Source organism: Barbus barbus, assembly GCF_936440315.1.
Source record: "Barbus barbus genome assembly, chromosome: 41".
NCBI lineage: Eukaryota > Metazoa > Chordata > Actinopteri > Cypriniformes > Cyprinidae > Barbus > Barbus barbus.
In genome coordinates, this window is record NC_136719.1 from 22,429,090 (window position 1) to 22,443,776 (window position 14,687).

The window sequence follows — 14,687 nt, forward strand, 5'->3', positions numbered from 1 at the left end:
ATTATAGATTGCTATCCTGATTGTGTCTCGGACATTTCTGATGTAATAAATCACAGCCATCGGCTGCCTCTTCTCACTTTAATTACAGATTAAGGGTAATTGAAATCCACCATCCATCATGAAAATTAGTTGCAGACTTGCCGACCCCTTGCTGCCAGCTGACACAAGATAACTATTTAAATCATTAACAGATGATCATTTATCTTGTTAAAACTTCAAGTCATATTGAATCATAGCTCCTATCTTTAACTTTTTGTTATAATCTTAACGTTTAGTTGCTGAAACACATCCTTGAGCTGGAGAAGACTAAATTTTATTTGGAGACTTTATTTGAGAAAAGCTGTAATGAGCGACTTTTGAGGTCAATTGCAATTATCCAGATGCTTATTTGTTTGGGTTTTCGCTTAGCAACTGTGAAAATGTAGGAATCCTTGTTTTGAAAGAATAAATGGATAAACACTATATAAATAAATTAAGCAAGTAGCATAATTGGCAATTTAACAGTCTCTCTGTTGTTTTGGCACCTTTAGAAATAACTAAGCAAATGGTGTGAAGGACGTCTTATCTCGTTATATCTCCCCTCCAGTGATACACAAATCTAAGAGTATGACTAGTTTAAATTGAGATAGGAAAAGTTCACTCAAAAATATAAAATCTGTTACTTACTCCAATGATCTATTCTGTTTTTCCAGTGTATGCTCTTTAAGAAAACTAAATCTCTAAAAATAGAGGATCAAAGTTTACTTTTGAGACAAAAGAGCTTGATGTAGGCTAATATAAACATACTATGAGTTTCGAAGTTACCGCTGAATTTAAAAAAATGAGAATATTTAATAGTTTCAGATGCAGTCTGAGCTGTCTGAGTGCATCAGTGCATGGATAAACCAAACTTAAAATGAGAAAGCTGGATAGATGTTTTTTTGGCCATGATAAAGATTTTATTGCTCAGATGTTGCTCATTCATAGCTCAGGGGGCTTGTGGAGTTTTCAGTATATTATATTTCTTTGATGTATCAACTTTGTCCTACTTGATTTTATTTCTAAATGACTGTTTCTGTTAACCCCTTCAAATATTCAAAGAAGAACTGGGATAAATTTCCTAATTTGGATCCAAATATTGGCAGTGATCAAAATAAAGTAATTTGGCCCTAAATATTGTATTAATTACATAGATTATAACAATTTCAGCAGGTGGCAACAAGTTATACCCTGCGTCCCAATGTTCATACTATCCATCCTAAATAGTATGTGAGATTACAATAAGTGTGTCCCAAAGCATAGTATGTTGAAAAGAGTATTCCAAAAGTCCCCGGATGGTCTACTTTTTCAGGTCTATTTTTGAAGTGTGGATCCGTGCACACTCTAATGGCTAAAATTGCCCACAATCCATTGCGCTTTGGCGAAGGATTCGGTCCAGAACTACAGACACGAATAAAACATGTTAAAAAAACTCCAAACATGGTGGATGCGCGCGATCGACTGTTAGGTAGAGAGGTTTACAAATGGCGCTTTTCCACGGCATGGTAAGGCATGGTACAGTTCAGTACAGCTCACTTTTGGGGGGTTTTCCACTGGGTACAGTACCTGGTACTTTTTTAGTACCACCTCGGCCGAGGTTCCAAGCGAGCCGTACCGTTACTAAAACGTGACGTGTAAACTCTACTGATCACTGATTGGCCGGAGAAAATCGGCACTGTCTGCGTCATTTTTTTTGCTTGCGTCATTTGAATTTATGGCACGAGACACAACAGACCCGCTAGATTTAAATCAGCACAGCCAGCGAAAGATCGAACGCAACTGTTTTGAATGAGCGCACCTTTCTTTTAACAACCAAAAAATGGCTGTTTTGTTGAAGGTTGAGGAAGTACAGACTGTCCTCTCGTGATAGCCGAGGAGTGGATCCAGCGAGAGCATGATGGAGCGATGCAGAATTAAAACGTTTTTCAGGAGTCACGGCAGTAGAGGCGGCGCAACTATAACGACACGTGAATAATCCCGCCCACTCTAAAGCGGTACTAAACTGCAGTGGAAATGAAAACCGAGCCGAACTGAGCCGTTCCGTGCCTACTCTTCTACTACACACTCAAAAGTGTGTACTTTTTCTTCACCAAAAGAGTACATACTTTAAGGAAGTAGTATAAGTAGGCACATCGGGACGCAGCATTAGTCTGCATGACTGAGTCATTAAATCATTCAGTGAACTGGTTCGTTCGAAAGCACTGATTCGTTCAAGAACAAAACGGGTGAGTCATTGAATTAATCACTGAACCAAATTGTTCAAAATGTGGATTTATTCAGAAACAAAAGTGGGAAAATAAGGTTTTATAGGTGAGGCACTGAATTCACACAACTCATGTGTTCATTATATCATGATCTAGAAGTGTGCAGCTCTAATAATATATGTAAAATTTGTAAAACTTGGAATACATTGATGAGAAATGTTTGCCTTCATATTAACTATACGGGCAAATTCAAGGACAGTTTGAGACATTATTTTCTGAAACCCTATAGACACACACTGAGATTTTTTTCTCAAGAGCAAAATTCAAGATTGAGTTGTAGAAATGCTGTGTTGAAGAAATATTAAGAGACCTCATTTGTGATTTCTCTTTCCCACGGGGATTTGTGGTAATTGTTTAAATATGAATGTACACAGATAAAACAAATTCCTCCGGCGGAATCATAAAGGCTCATGATGATACACTCATCCCATAAGTATTACAATAACCAGATGTCATGTTAAGAGGGGAATTATTAATGAGATCTGTGTGTTGATTAGATTGAGGCAAAAAAAAAAAAAAAAAAATGTAATTCTCAAATAAATATCCGCTTGCCCTCAGAATCACTTTTAAAGTTTTTCCTCTGCAGGAAGATTAACAGATAATGTTTCTTTGTGTGCTGTTGGGGGAGTGAATTAGATTTGTACCCAAATCTGTTACATAAACCTGCACAGAGCCAGAAAACTTTGCAATGAGTTCTTTTAAATTTCTGTGTACTTTCTATACTCTACAGATGCAGATGTCTTCAAAGCAAAGCTGGCGGAGGGACGGGGTGTTTAGTCGGCAACATCTGAACTTAAGAGCCTGTCAATCAAATCTCAGCGGGAGCAGGTGAATCCATCGGAGGAAAATGACTGTAAGAATTGGGAATTGCTGTGAAAGCATAGAGAAAGAGGATGCAATGTAGAAACAGGGTGAAATGCAGCAACACTCAGTCTGACAGATCAAATGGAGAAAGTCAGAGTGAATTTAGGAGAAATCAATGACAAAAAGATGGAAATGAAAAGAGAGATTCACTTAGCAAAGATCCACAAAGTGAGAATGAAGTATACTTGTTTAGACCTGCAATGGTGATAGAATTTCATTATGACGAGCAGCGGGTGAATTCCCTGTTATTCAACTCGATCTATATCTGAAGCCTAAAATAAATGAGTAGCCGGTTTTGAATGTTCGAAAGATAAAATAAAGTGATCCACACAAACGGAACATTTTAATGTCCATTTTGCAGTCCGTCATTCAAAGAAACAGCTTAAAGGGCATTTTTGGTTCTGTGGAACTTTTGAAAAACATACAGTAGGCTACCTACAGTTGTTCAGTGTTGTCTTTTTTCAGTGAAATGACACTTAAACACCATTTGGAATGAAATGGCTACGGCGGATTTCATAGGTAGCACATTATGTATTCTAAATACATATTTATCAATATGCATAATTTCACAAATCTACTGCTTGAGTGATGATGCAAAATAATGTATGCTGTTTGCAAGTCAGATTTACCTTGGTTTTCTCATATTCCTTCTCAGGCTCCACTGTTGTCTTAGTAACCAAGTACACTGATATTTTTTGGGGGGAAAAATCAGTTACAGGAAAAAACAGTTGTTCTGGTGAAAATGACACCAAAACAATTATATATAAGATTTTCACAAATTGTAATTATATATAAAAAAATATATATATACAGTCATGGCCAAAAATATCGGCACCCTTGGTAAATATGACCAAAGAGGGCTGTGAAAATTAATCTGCATTGTTAATCCTTTTGATCTTTTATTTCAAAACTTCACAAAAATCTAATCTTTCATTGGATAATAAGAATTTAAAATGGGGGAAAATATCATTATGAAATAATTGTTTTTCTCTAATACACATTGGCCACAATTAACGGCACCCTTTTATTCAATACTTTTTGAAACCTCCATTTGTCAGTTTAACAGCTCTAAATGTTCTCCTATAATGCCTGATGAGGTTAGAGAACACCTGACAAGAGATCAGAGACCATTCCTTCATCCAGAATCACTCCAGAGCCTTCAGATTCACAGCTCCATGACGGTGCTTCTTCTCTTCAGTTCACCTCACTCATTTTCTTCAGGTCAGAGGACTGGAATGGCCAGCAGAAACTTGGTTTTGTGCTTAGTGACCCATTTTTGTGTTGTTTTTTAGGTTTGTGTTTGGATTATTGTACGGTTGGAAGATCCAAACATGGCTCATTATAAGATTTCTAACAGAGTCAGTCACATTTTTTATCTGTTGGTATTTGATAGAATCCATGATGCCATGTGTCTAAACAAGATGTGCAGGACCTCCAGCAGAAATATAGGCCCACAAGATTAAAAATACAGCAGTATATTTCATTGTATACATGGGGTACTTTTTTATCCCTGTGTTCACCAAACCCATCTTGAGTGTTTGCTGCTAAAATGCTAATTGTTTTAGTTTCATCTGACCATAGAAGCCAGTCCCATTTGAAGTTCCAGTCGTGTCTGATAACTGAATATGCTGGAGTTTGTTTTTGGATGAGCTAGGAGAATTTTTCTTGAAACCCTCCCAAACAACATGTGGTGATGTAGGTGCTGTTTTTTAATTTTTTTTTAAGGATTTCTGACCCCGAGACTCAACAATTTTCTGCAATTCTCCAGCTGTGGTCCTTGGAGAGTCTTTAGCCAAACTCTCCTTCTCACCGTGCATTAGGACGCTATAGACACACGTCCTCTTCCAGGCAGTTTCGTAACATTTTATGTTGACTGGAAATTCTTAATTATTGCCCTGATGATGGAAATGGGAATTTTCACTGCTCTAGCTCTTTTCTTAAAGCCACTTCACTAATTTGTGAAGCTCATTTATCTTTTGCTGCACATCAGAAATATATTATTTGGTTTTTCTCATTGTGATGGATGATTAAGGGAATTTGGCCTTTGTTTTCCCTCCTATTTATATTTCTGTGAAACAGGAAGCCATGGCTGGATAATTTCATGTTCATAATCACCCAAAAATGAGTGCTCAAAATTGTGAATATGAATGGTCAAGTCAAGTCAATATTATTTGTATAGCGCTTTTAACAATGCAAATAGTGTCAAAGCAGCCTTACATCGGCCTGATATAAAGCTGGGTGGCTTTATATCAGCTTTACAGTATTTAGACAGGGACATAGTTTGTCGAAATGGTGTCATTCTCCTCTGGCCAGACAAAATCAGCAGTTTAAATCCAGGCTAAAGCAGAACCAGATTGTGCAAAGGACTCATCCGGCTCCTGTGGTCTTGTCCCGATGGCCGTCCCGGAGACAGGGTCTTCACTGGGGATCAGTCTCTGGGGCTCATCTAGGTGTCCTGGCTGTAGAGGTCATCTCTAGGTGCTGATCTACCATCTGATCTTGATACAATCTGGATTTGGGTGGCTACAGTGACCTCAGAATAAGAAAGAAACAGACTAATATTAGCGTAGATGCCATTCTTCTAACAATGTAACAAGAACATCAGGGTGTTTTGGGAAGTGTTCCCAGTTCCGGTTGACCTAATTAATGCAGCCTAACAATCCTTTAACGGATTTGAATTATAGAAATGCGATAGTGTATTATGTGTAAGCCAGGTTAAAGAGATGGGTCGTTAATCTAGATTTAAACTGACAGAGTGTGTCTGCTTCCCGAACAGTGTTAGGTAGATTGTTCCTGAGTTTGGGCACTAAATAGGAAAATGATCTCCTACCTGCAATTGATTTTGATATTCTAGGTCAGAGGTATTATCAAATGGCCAGAGTTTTGAGAACGCAGTGAACGTGAAGGACTATAATGCGATAAGAGCTCACTCAAATACTGAGGTGCCAAACCATTCAGGGCTTTATAGATAATTAGCAAGATCTTAAAATGCATACGATGTTTAATAGAGAGCCAGTGCAGTGTTGACAGAACCGGGCTAATGTGGTCATACTTCCTGGTTCCAGTAAGAACTCTAGCTGATGCATTTTGAACCAGCTGGAGTTTATGAAACGTGCAGAGCAACCACCCAATAAAGCATTACCATAATCTAGCCTCGAGGTCATGAACACATGAATTAATGTTTCTGCATTTGATATTGAGAGCATAGGTCGTAATTTAGATATATTTTTAAGATGGAAAAATGCAGTTTTACAAATGCTAGAAACATGTTTTTCGAAGGAAAGATTGCTATCAAAAAGTACGCCTAGGTTCCTAACTGATGATGAAGAATTTACAGAGCAGCCATCAAATATTAGACAGTGATCTAGAACAGTGGTTTCCAACCTTTTTTACATTACATTTTTTCACCGACCCCCATAACATGTATGACATATATAAAAAAAAAAGTTTTGACAAAAAAGTTTTAAAATCATAAACCTTACCTTTACTTAAAACCATTTGTAAGTAAAGAGGTGAGTCAAAATGATGAATGATTATAGGGGATTAAATTATTTTATCACATTTTTAGAACATTAGGTAATTTATCAACCGGTTAAAATTTACAACTGTGCATAAAAAATTTGGTCTGATTTTTGCGTTGATTTGAACAATAACAGGAAACTGGCCAAAGTGGGTGAAGATAAAAATCTGTGTCATTATTTTATCTTTCTTATTAAAAACGAAGAACAAAGATACACATTACAAATACATATAATATATAAATAAAACAAACTGTGCTTTATTTCCAGGTACAATAGTTATATTTAGCAGGAGCATTCAATAAATTGAACAAATATAACAATAAAAAACTATATAGACTGATTCCTAAAGCAACTGTATTCAAGTTTTTCAGTCAAGAGTAGTGAGTGATTTTTCTCTTTGCGTTTTGTTGTTTTATTATCGTTAAAGGAATAGTTCCCCCAAAAATAAAAATTCTGTCATCTGTCTGTCAATTCTGTAATGATGATTTATTTTTATACCATCATTTACTCAAAAGTTTTAGTTTTAAAGTTTTAAACCTGAGTGAGTTTCTTTCTTTTGCTGAACATAAATGTTATTTTGAAGAAGGTGGAAAACCAAACAGTTGCTGGTCCACAGTGACTTCCATGTGATTTTTTTAACCTTGTATGCAAATAATGTACTTTTGCGATCGCGAATAAGTGCAGTGTCCTGTCAGAGTAACTCTATCGCTGTATGTCGTGTTGTACAGAATATAGAGAAGGCGGCACCAGAGCGGTATTTGATAGAATATTTTCTGTAGCACGATACTATATTTCTTCAAAAACAGATCATGGAGAGATTTTATCGTCCATGATCAAAAATCGTCATATTGCACACCCCTAATTCATTCATATTTTAATTAATATAATTTCCCTCTATAAAACCTTTCACTGCCATGTATTCAAACAAAACGAAACCTACGCTGCATGCTGCCACTGTGTGAGATTGTTACTACCTTTGCTTAATGTTGGACAGTATTTAGGTGAGTTTTTATAATCCTGATAAACAAATGGTTTTAACTATAATACAGAATATTCAACGGTAGGCACTAACTGTCGGGAATTTCAACTTGTGGTCAAACTACAGTGAGCTTGGCGACCCCTTGTAAATCTTTAGCGACCCCCAGGTTGGGAACCACTGATCTAGGTTATTACATGCAAAAGTTTTTGGTCCAATAATTAACATCTCTGTTTTTTCAGAATTTAGCAGTAAGAAATTGCTAGTCATCTAGTTTTTGATATCAACTATACATTCCGGGGAATAATACTTCATTACGTTAATGGGAATATACTTCAGAGATATTTTACTCATAAGAATTTCTAAATAGATTTTAAAATAATTTATATTTTTTATGATGCATTTTCAGATTTAAAAATGTAAAATCTGAGCCTTAGACTGGTAAAACAGCATCGATTCATAAAACACATTTCATAAAAGCAGAAGAATAAACGATAAAGCGTTTTGCAAGACCATTTTTAATATGACCTTCATATATAAAATATGTATATAAAAAGACAAAAAAGGCACCTGTTGAATCACACTAGTCTTTTTTTTTTAGTAAGCATGAATATTGCCACTCTAGAGAGTTTTCTGTTGATTGTCCAGCAATTATAGCATCAAACTTTATTAACTGATAAAATAGGAATGCATTTATACCCCTCAGCTGCAGTGCATAACCAAAGAACATAAATCATCAAGTTGGTCATTAAATTCAGTACATCAACCGCAGTGCTGATGACCTTCAATTACTTATAGACTCGTCCCTCCCACTATACACCAATCAGAAGGAGGTGTTGTTGAAGTTATGACACATTTCTTTTCTTTTTTTACCCCATTTGTCTGTTTTAGGGGCACAACTACTGAATTATTTCTGATATCATGTTTGACTGCACACTGCACAACTCATCAGGGGTGGAAAAAAGCGACAAAGATGTTACATTTTATTTTAATATTATTAGTTTTTTTTCAGAAACAACAGATGTAATATTGCTCACTTTTTGCTTGAGAAGGGATTTATGGCATTTTTATGTATTTGTGGAATTTAGTGTGGAAATGGACGATTGCTGTCACCTGGTGAAAAACAAACACTTTTACATTTAGGGCTCATCCAAACGAAGCCAGAGCTTTCCCTATCCGATCTTTTTTCTTCCTTGTTCTAAAAATAGGTCATTTGTGTGATTCATGTATATCTGATGAGTTTTTGAAAACTCACTTGCCACTTCAGTGCTGAACTTAAAAGTGATTTTAAGTGTTTTAATTGTAATTTTACAATGTCTAAATATAAACCCAGAAGCAAAACATGTTAAAAGAAGTATATTAGGGGGTGGAAATGGCAAATGTGGGTCAAATGAAAATGAATAAATGTAAAAAAAAAAAAAAAAAAAAAAAAAAATTCTGTAAACACGGTGTGGTTTCAAGACATATCTGCCTACACGTGAAACCACTGAAACTGACTCAAAATGATGTAGTATACATGCCAGACCAGTATGTGATGCTGTAATTCTGCCACAGAGATACACTAAAAACGGAGAAGACTTGGGCATAAACCTTGGTTTCAGGCTCCCAAAACTCCGGATCCGTCTGGATGCCGATACGATATAAAAATTTTATGTATACAGCTAAACATGTCTCCATGTGGATGGGCCCTTATATTAGTTTTATACACAATATTCCCACTATAACCAGTAGATGGCTGCAGACCATCACTCATTGACACATTTGCCATTTCCACCCCCTAATATACTTCTTTTAACATGTTTTGCTTCTGGGTTTATATTTAGACATTGTAAAATTACAATTAAAACACTTAAAATCACTTTTAAGTTCAGCACTGAAGTGGCAAGTGAGTTTTCAAAAACTCATCAGATATACATGAATCACACAAATGACCTATTTTGAATTCAAAATGGTGATTTTCAGGGAAAGGTGACTAGTTTGAATCCCTGTTTATGATCTTCTCAGTTTCTCTCTAATGTAAATCAAAAGCACATTCACAAACACACAACTTTTTTATATTTTGAGGGAAATAGGAACTGAACTGATAATAATAATACCCCTTGCCCTTACAGACAATAACATAAAATTTTGATTTATTTCATGACTTATGTGACATTCATTATGTCGATAGATGAGCGGTTGATGTACTTACTTGATAAAATATATATTTAACTTACTTAAAACGATAAATAAATATGTTCCCATTCATAATTTTAAACAAATAAGCTTATAATGATTTATAACGTTTTATAACAGATTTTCACAGAATGATTTCGGCAAAATGACACCCCTCCCTCATGAGACACCTTTATGCACTACTGCATCCCCCAGTTTTGGTGCCCCTGGCCTGTCTCATTCAATGGTTTTAGAGGGGTTTTGTGGTCTTGTCAAACTGAAGACACAGACTAAACCAGAAAATCATCCAGCTCGTTAAAACTGGTCTTTTTAGCAGGGTACATTGAGCTTAGTATTAATGCAGAACATGAAACCCCTGAAGAGGTTGAACCAAAGAAAATCCCTGAAGGGATTTCTTCAAGGGTGTTGCAACCAATTTCTTACCTTTAGGCCATTACTTAAAGTCATATTGAGGTTTATTGTCATTTTTAACACATTGCAGGGCAAATTTGAATCCCTTCGAAAGCTGCGGTGCAGACTGGCAAGTAGGAAGCACTGCACTAAATTACAGGCAATAAATATTTATGCCAAGCATTTCATGTCAATTCATTTCAACACAAAGCAACATGACATTGTGATTGTTCTAAATATGCGAGGGGTGCAAAAACAATCCATTATAAATTAACTACAATATGTGCACAACATCTCACTTGCAGTGTGGGCACATTAAGTAACTTTTTTTGGTTAAAAATGATCCAAAATCAATATTTGAGCAAGTAGTACAGCCAGTGTTCAAAACCATCACCTTACTTTAGCCCGATTCACAACGGTTATCTTATAATAATGTTTTCTAATTTGAGTGGTACGGGTAGGTTTTCACAGGAAATTCAAGCATGCTGCTGCTTCATTACGTCACATCTGTAAACATAAAGAAGTTGTTCCGGCTTCTAGGCTATCGCATGTGAGGATCCCGCAGGTAGCAGATCGTTTATAGCCTTTTCTCACAGCAGCTGGAATAATTAAATGTATCATTTTGATGACGAATTGTGATCCAGAAAGGATTTGTTTGGTTAAAAGAATTTCTAAATATGAAATTCGAATGGCATGACAATTAGATTAGACTGCACAGAAATTGAAATCAACACGCTAATACACACTATACTCATAGTCATGCAATGCTGATGTTGTTAACATTAATAATTTGAGAATAAAGTATAACAATAATAATAATTTGCATGGTTTAATGTGATATGAGCTTACGGATCTTTAGATTCAATCACCATTGGTAGCGCGGTTCATAGTAATGCTTTTTTCCTCAGTTGGTCAGAACAAACGTGGTAGACTTGTTACTTATTTGTTCAGATGGCAATATATGGTGAAAATTCTTATTTGGGTCATATATTCCAAGATTTAGGCTAGTGATTGCGAAGTACAGTAAATATCCACACCGGTGCGGTGACTGACTGACACACATACTCCTCAAAACATTAGATTCATCCGCGCTGGAGCCGTGCCGACTCACAACCCCACGCAAGGAAGATAAATTCTGCAAAAATCTGCAATTCCAGGTTTTCAAACAGAGATGGAGACAAAGAGGCAAAACTTACGGACTGCAGCTTTAAATTCAATATTTTCACAGCACAAATCCAAGCTGAAGCTGAACGTTCTTACAGTTATACTAAAGGCTTTTAATGTTCAATGTTCAATTTATTTATAAAGCACTTTAAAACAACCTGTTTACCAAAGTGCTGTACACAGTTACACTGACCCAATCACACAATAAAATAAACACATCATTAGAAAAACGCAGTCACAAAACATAAAAAGCATGGGGGACAAAATACGTTTTTAAGAGACTTTTAAACTCAGACACTGAATAAGCTGTTCTGATAATGGCAAATCGTTTCATAGCTTTTACTTGCTAAATATGTATAAACCAGATAAAAGAAGGCTTATAGTAGATTGTGTTCAACAGGTTTTTCAGGAAAGATTGATCATGATGATATTTTGATGATATTTAGAAATGTGAGTATCAAGTGATACAGCAGGCTTTATAGGGTTAATCAAGATTCTTAACCTCAGGTAACTCGACGAGGACTGAACCTTTAATAAGTGACTATAAGATACAATGGTAACATTGACTTTCACAAATCTGGCAGCTCACCTGTGATATTATGCGTTTGATTGATTGAGAATAGGAGGTGGTGAGGGAATAATTACTCACAACACATCTGTGGTTGTAAATCATTAGTGCTTCACTTTCATGTCTGTTTACTCCAGTTATCCCAGGAATGCATCAACAGCAGCTTCTTCAAAGATGAGTCTGGAATTTGATGGTCTCCTAGCAACCGCCTCCTCTCAGCCTCTCTGTGGCTGATGGTTCTGATGGGCATTGTCCTCACCACCACAGGCTTCAGGGACAGAAGATAGGTTTAATCAAATGCGCCTGAAGAGAGAGGAAGAGCGAGAGAGAGATATCATCTGGAACAGCCATGATATTTTATGTCATTTTATTTGAGCAGGAAATGAAAGATGGAAGACATACTGTAGCTCACCTGAGCGAGCAAATTCGGGCATTGAGTGCATCAGAAGGGCTGCCGCTTTTGCTTTTTAATATTAAAAGTGATTGATTTGTGTCATATTAATAAATAAATGTAAATAAAAATGATTCAAAAATTAATTGTTTGTTCTCCCTTTACAAACTTCAGAGATGTTTATCCTGAAGTTTTTGCTTTTTTTGCTGGAACACACTGACTCATCTGCTTCTCCAGCAGCACGGTGCCTGATTCAAGATTTGCCAAGGTTCCCATTTATCACGATACTAAAGAGATCCTGAGCTCACTGCATCGTCAGGGGTTCAAGATAGGCATTGCATCACGGTAAGATTGCAAATGATCGAATGAGCACACATCGACTAGATGATGTTCTAAATCATATATATATATATATATATATATATATATATCAAAGCTGTGTTCTTTTTCTGTTTCTCAAAGAACCGGTGAGACGGAAGGAGCCAATTAGCTGCTGTCACTCTATAAACTTGACCAATACATTTCCTTCAAGGAGATCTACCCCGGTTCAAAGGTCTCTCATTTTAAAAGGTACAGAAAGGACTTTTGAATTTGGCTGGTAATCCTTAAACCCCTAGTAGCCACCCAAATCACTCTAGTAACCACAAAGCAATACTAAAAATCAATGTGAACATACGAGTAACTCTATAGTGCAACCAACGTAACAGTCTAGCACAATTCCCAGTTTCTTTAGAATTTATAAAACTGTAATTAGAACATATACATTACCGGTCAAAATTTGGATTAAATTAAAAAAAAAATATATATATATATATATTTTAAATGAAAACATTTTTTATTGTCAAGTTTGAAAACAGCTTTTGCACAAGATTTAAAACAAAATAAATTCATATGTTTATTCTGCAAGGACACTTGAAATTGATCAAAAGTTACAGTGAAGACATTTATAATGTTACAGAAGATTTCTGTTTCAAACTTTCATCAATAAATCCTGAAAAAAACGTTATCACAGTTTCCATAAAAATATTAAGCAGCTGAACTGTTGATAATAATAATGTTTCTTCAGAAAATTCTTCAGAGTTTTCACAGAAATCTTTGTGAAAACTCAATTTAGTGTGTAATTTCACAGTTCTGTTCTAAATCAAAGTGGCATAATAGTGCGTGCGTCGGTTTTTTGCATGCGGCGTCTCGCTCACATGTGTGCATGTCTACAGTTCCTCAGACCGTCTGACTGTTGTTCTGTCTCCAGGCTGAAAGCTGACAGTGGCGTCCAGTTTTCTGACATGATGTTCTTTGATGATAAGGATAGGAACATCTTAGAGGTTGGCAAGCTGGGTAAGTCTCTGCTTACTCTCCTCCGCAAACCTTTATAGCAGCTTCGGAGATCTGGAACTGTACAGTGGAAGTTGGAGACTGTCCGTCCGGTTGAATCAGCTGCTGCTTCCCACTCTTTTAGGTGTTGACTGTGTGATGGTTCGTAATGCCATCACCTGGGATCTAGTCAAGAAAGCACTTGAGCAGTTCAGCAAGAAGCAGTGAAGGCATCTGGTCCTGTGGAGATGCAGCTGCTGCAAATGAAGAACCCATTTGCTTTGCAAAAAAAACTGTCATGTTTAGTGGTTGTTTCTGTGCAATCGACCGTTTTTAACTTGCAATTGGTGAATACTTATAATTCCGTTTTAACGTTTAAATAGTTTATTTAGCTCAATTTGAAAACATTAAGTCCAGGTTTCACAGACAGGGCTAGAGTAGCTATCGCTAGGATATACGCTAAACAATACTCGGCGATGACAGAGGAAGTCCAAGTCTTATAAAGCTTGTGTGATCAGTGAAATCAGCTGTGTGTGTCGTCAGTGCAATGGATGATGGGAACTGTAGTCCAATGGTGAAGTGCCAGTAGTGTAGTGCAAGAGTCCATGTGGTGAGCGGGTGACCTCTGGTGGTGAACGAATGGAAGTTCATGGCCAGAATTTGTGACAAAACGAAAACAGAAAATATTACGAAAAACTATAACAGTATATCCCTGATCCTAAAACAGTTTTACTTCAAACTATAAAGTAGTGAAGCGTGCTCTTCTGAGGAATCAGCCCATTATAATTCTATCCTCCTCACAGTGGTCTTGATGTAGTCCGGGAGAAAACAAATGTTAATTAAAGTCCTTCATAAAGGTTTAATTTCTCCAGCGCGCACACAAACAGCCAGAGGACATCATCTCAGAGCAGGTGACAGCAGAATCTCTCATAATCCTCATAACTCATGTCATTAGCGCAGCTACATTTTCCCGCTTTAAATAAGAGATTGCTAATGGCTACAGGGACCAGGCGGCCATCACACTCTCCCTTCAGCGCTATCAAAT

At 36.5% G+C, this 14,687-nt stretch overlaps 1 pseudogene across 1 annotated transcript; it reads left to right on the forward strand.

The window, feature by feature from the left end:
* The first annotated feature begins 10,690 nt into the window (after positions 1–10,690).
* On the forward strand, positions 10,691–13,870 carry LOC306860936 (magnesium-dependent phosphatase 1-like; annotated as a pseudogene). Its single transcript has 5 exons — positions 10,691–10,758; positions 12,569–12,676; positions 12,794–12,901; positions 13,581–13,666; positions 13,788–13,870. The product of its transcript is annotated as a magnesium-dependent phosphatase 1-like (transcript).
* Positions 13,871–14,687: the final 817 nt, after the last annotated feature.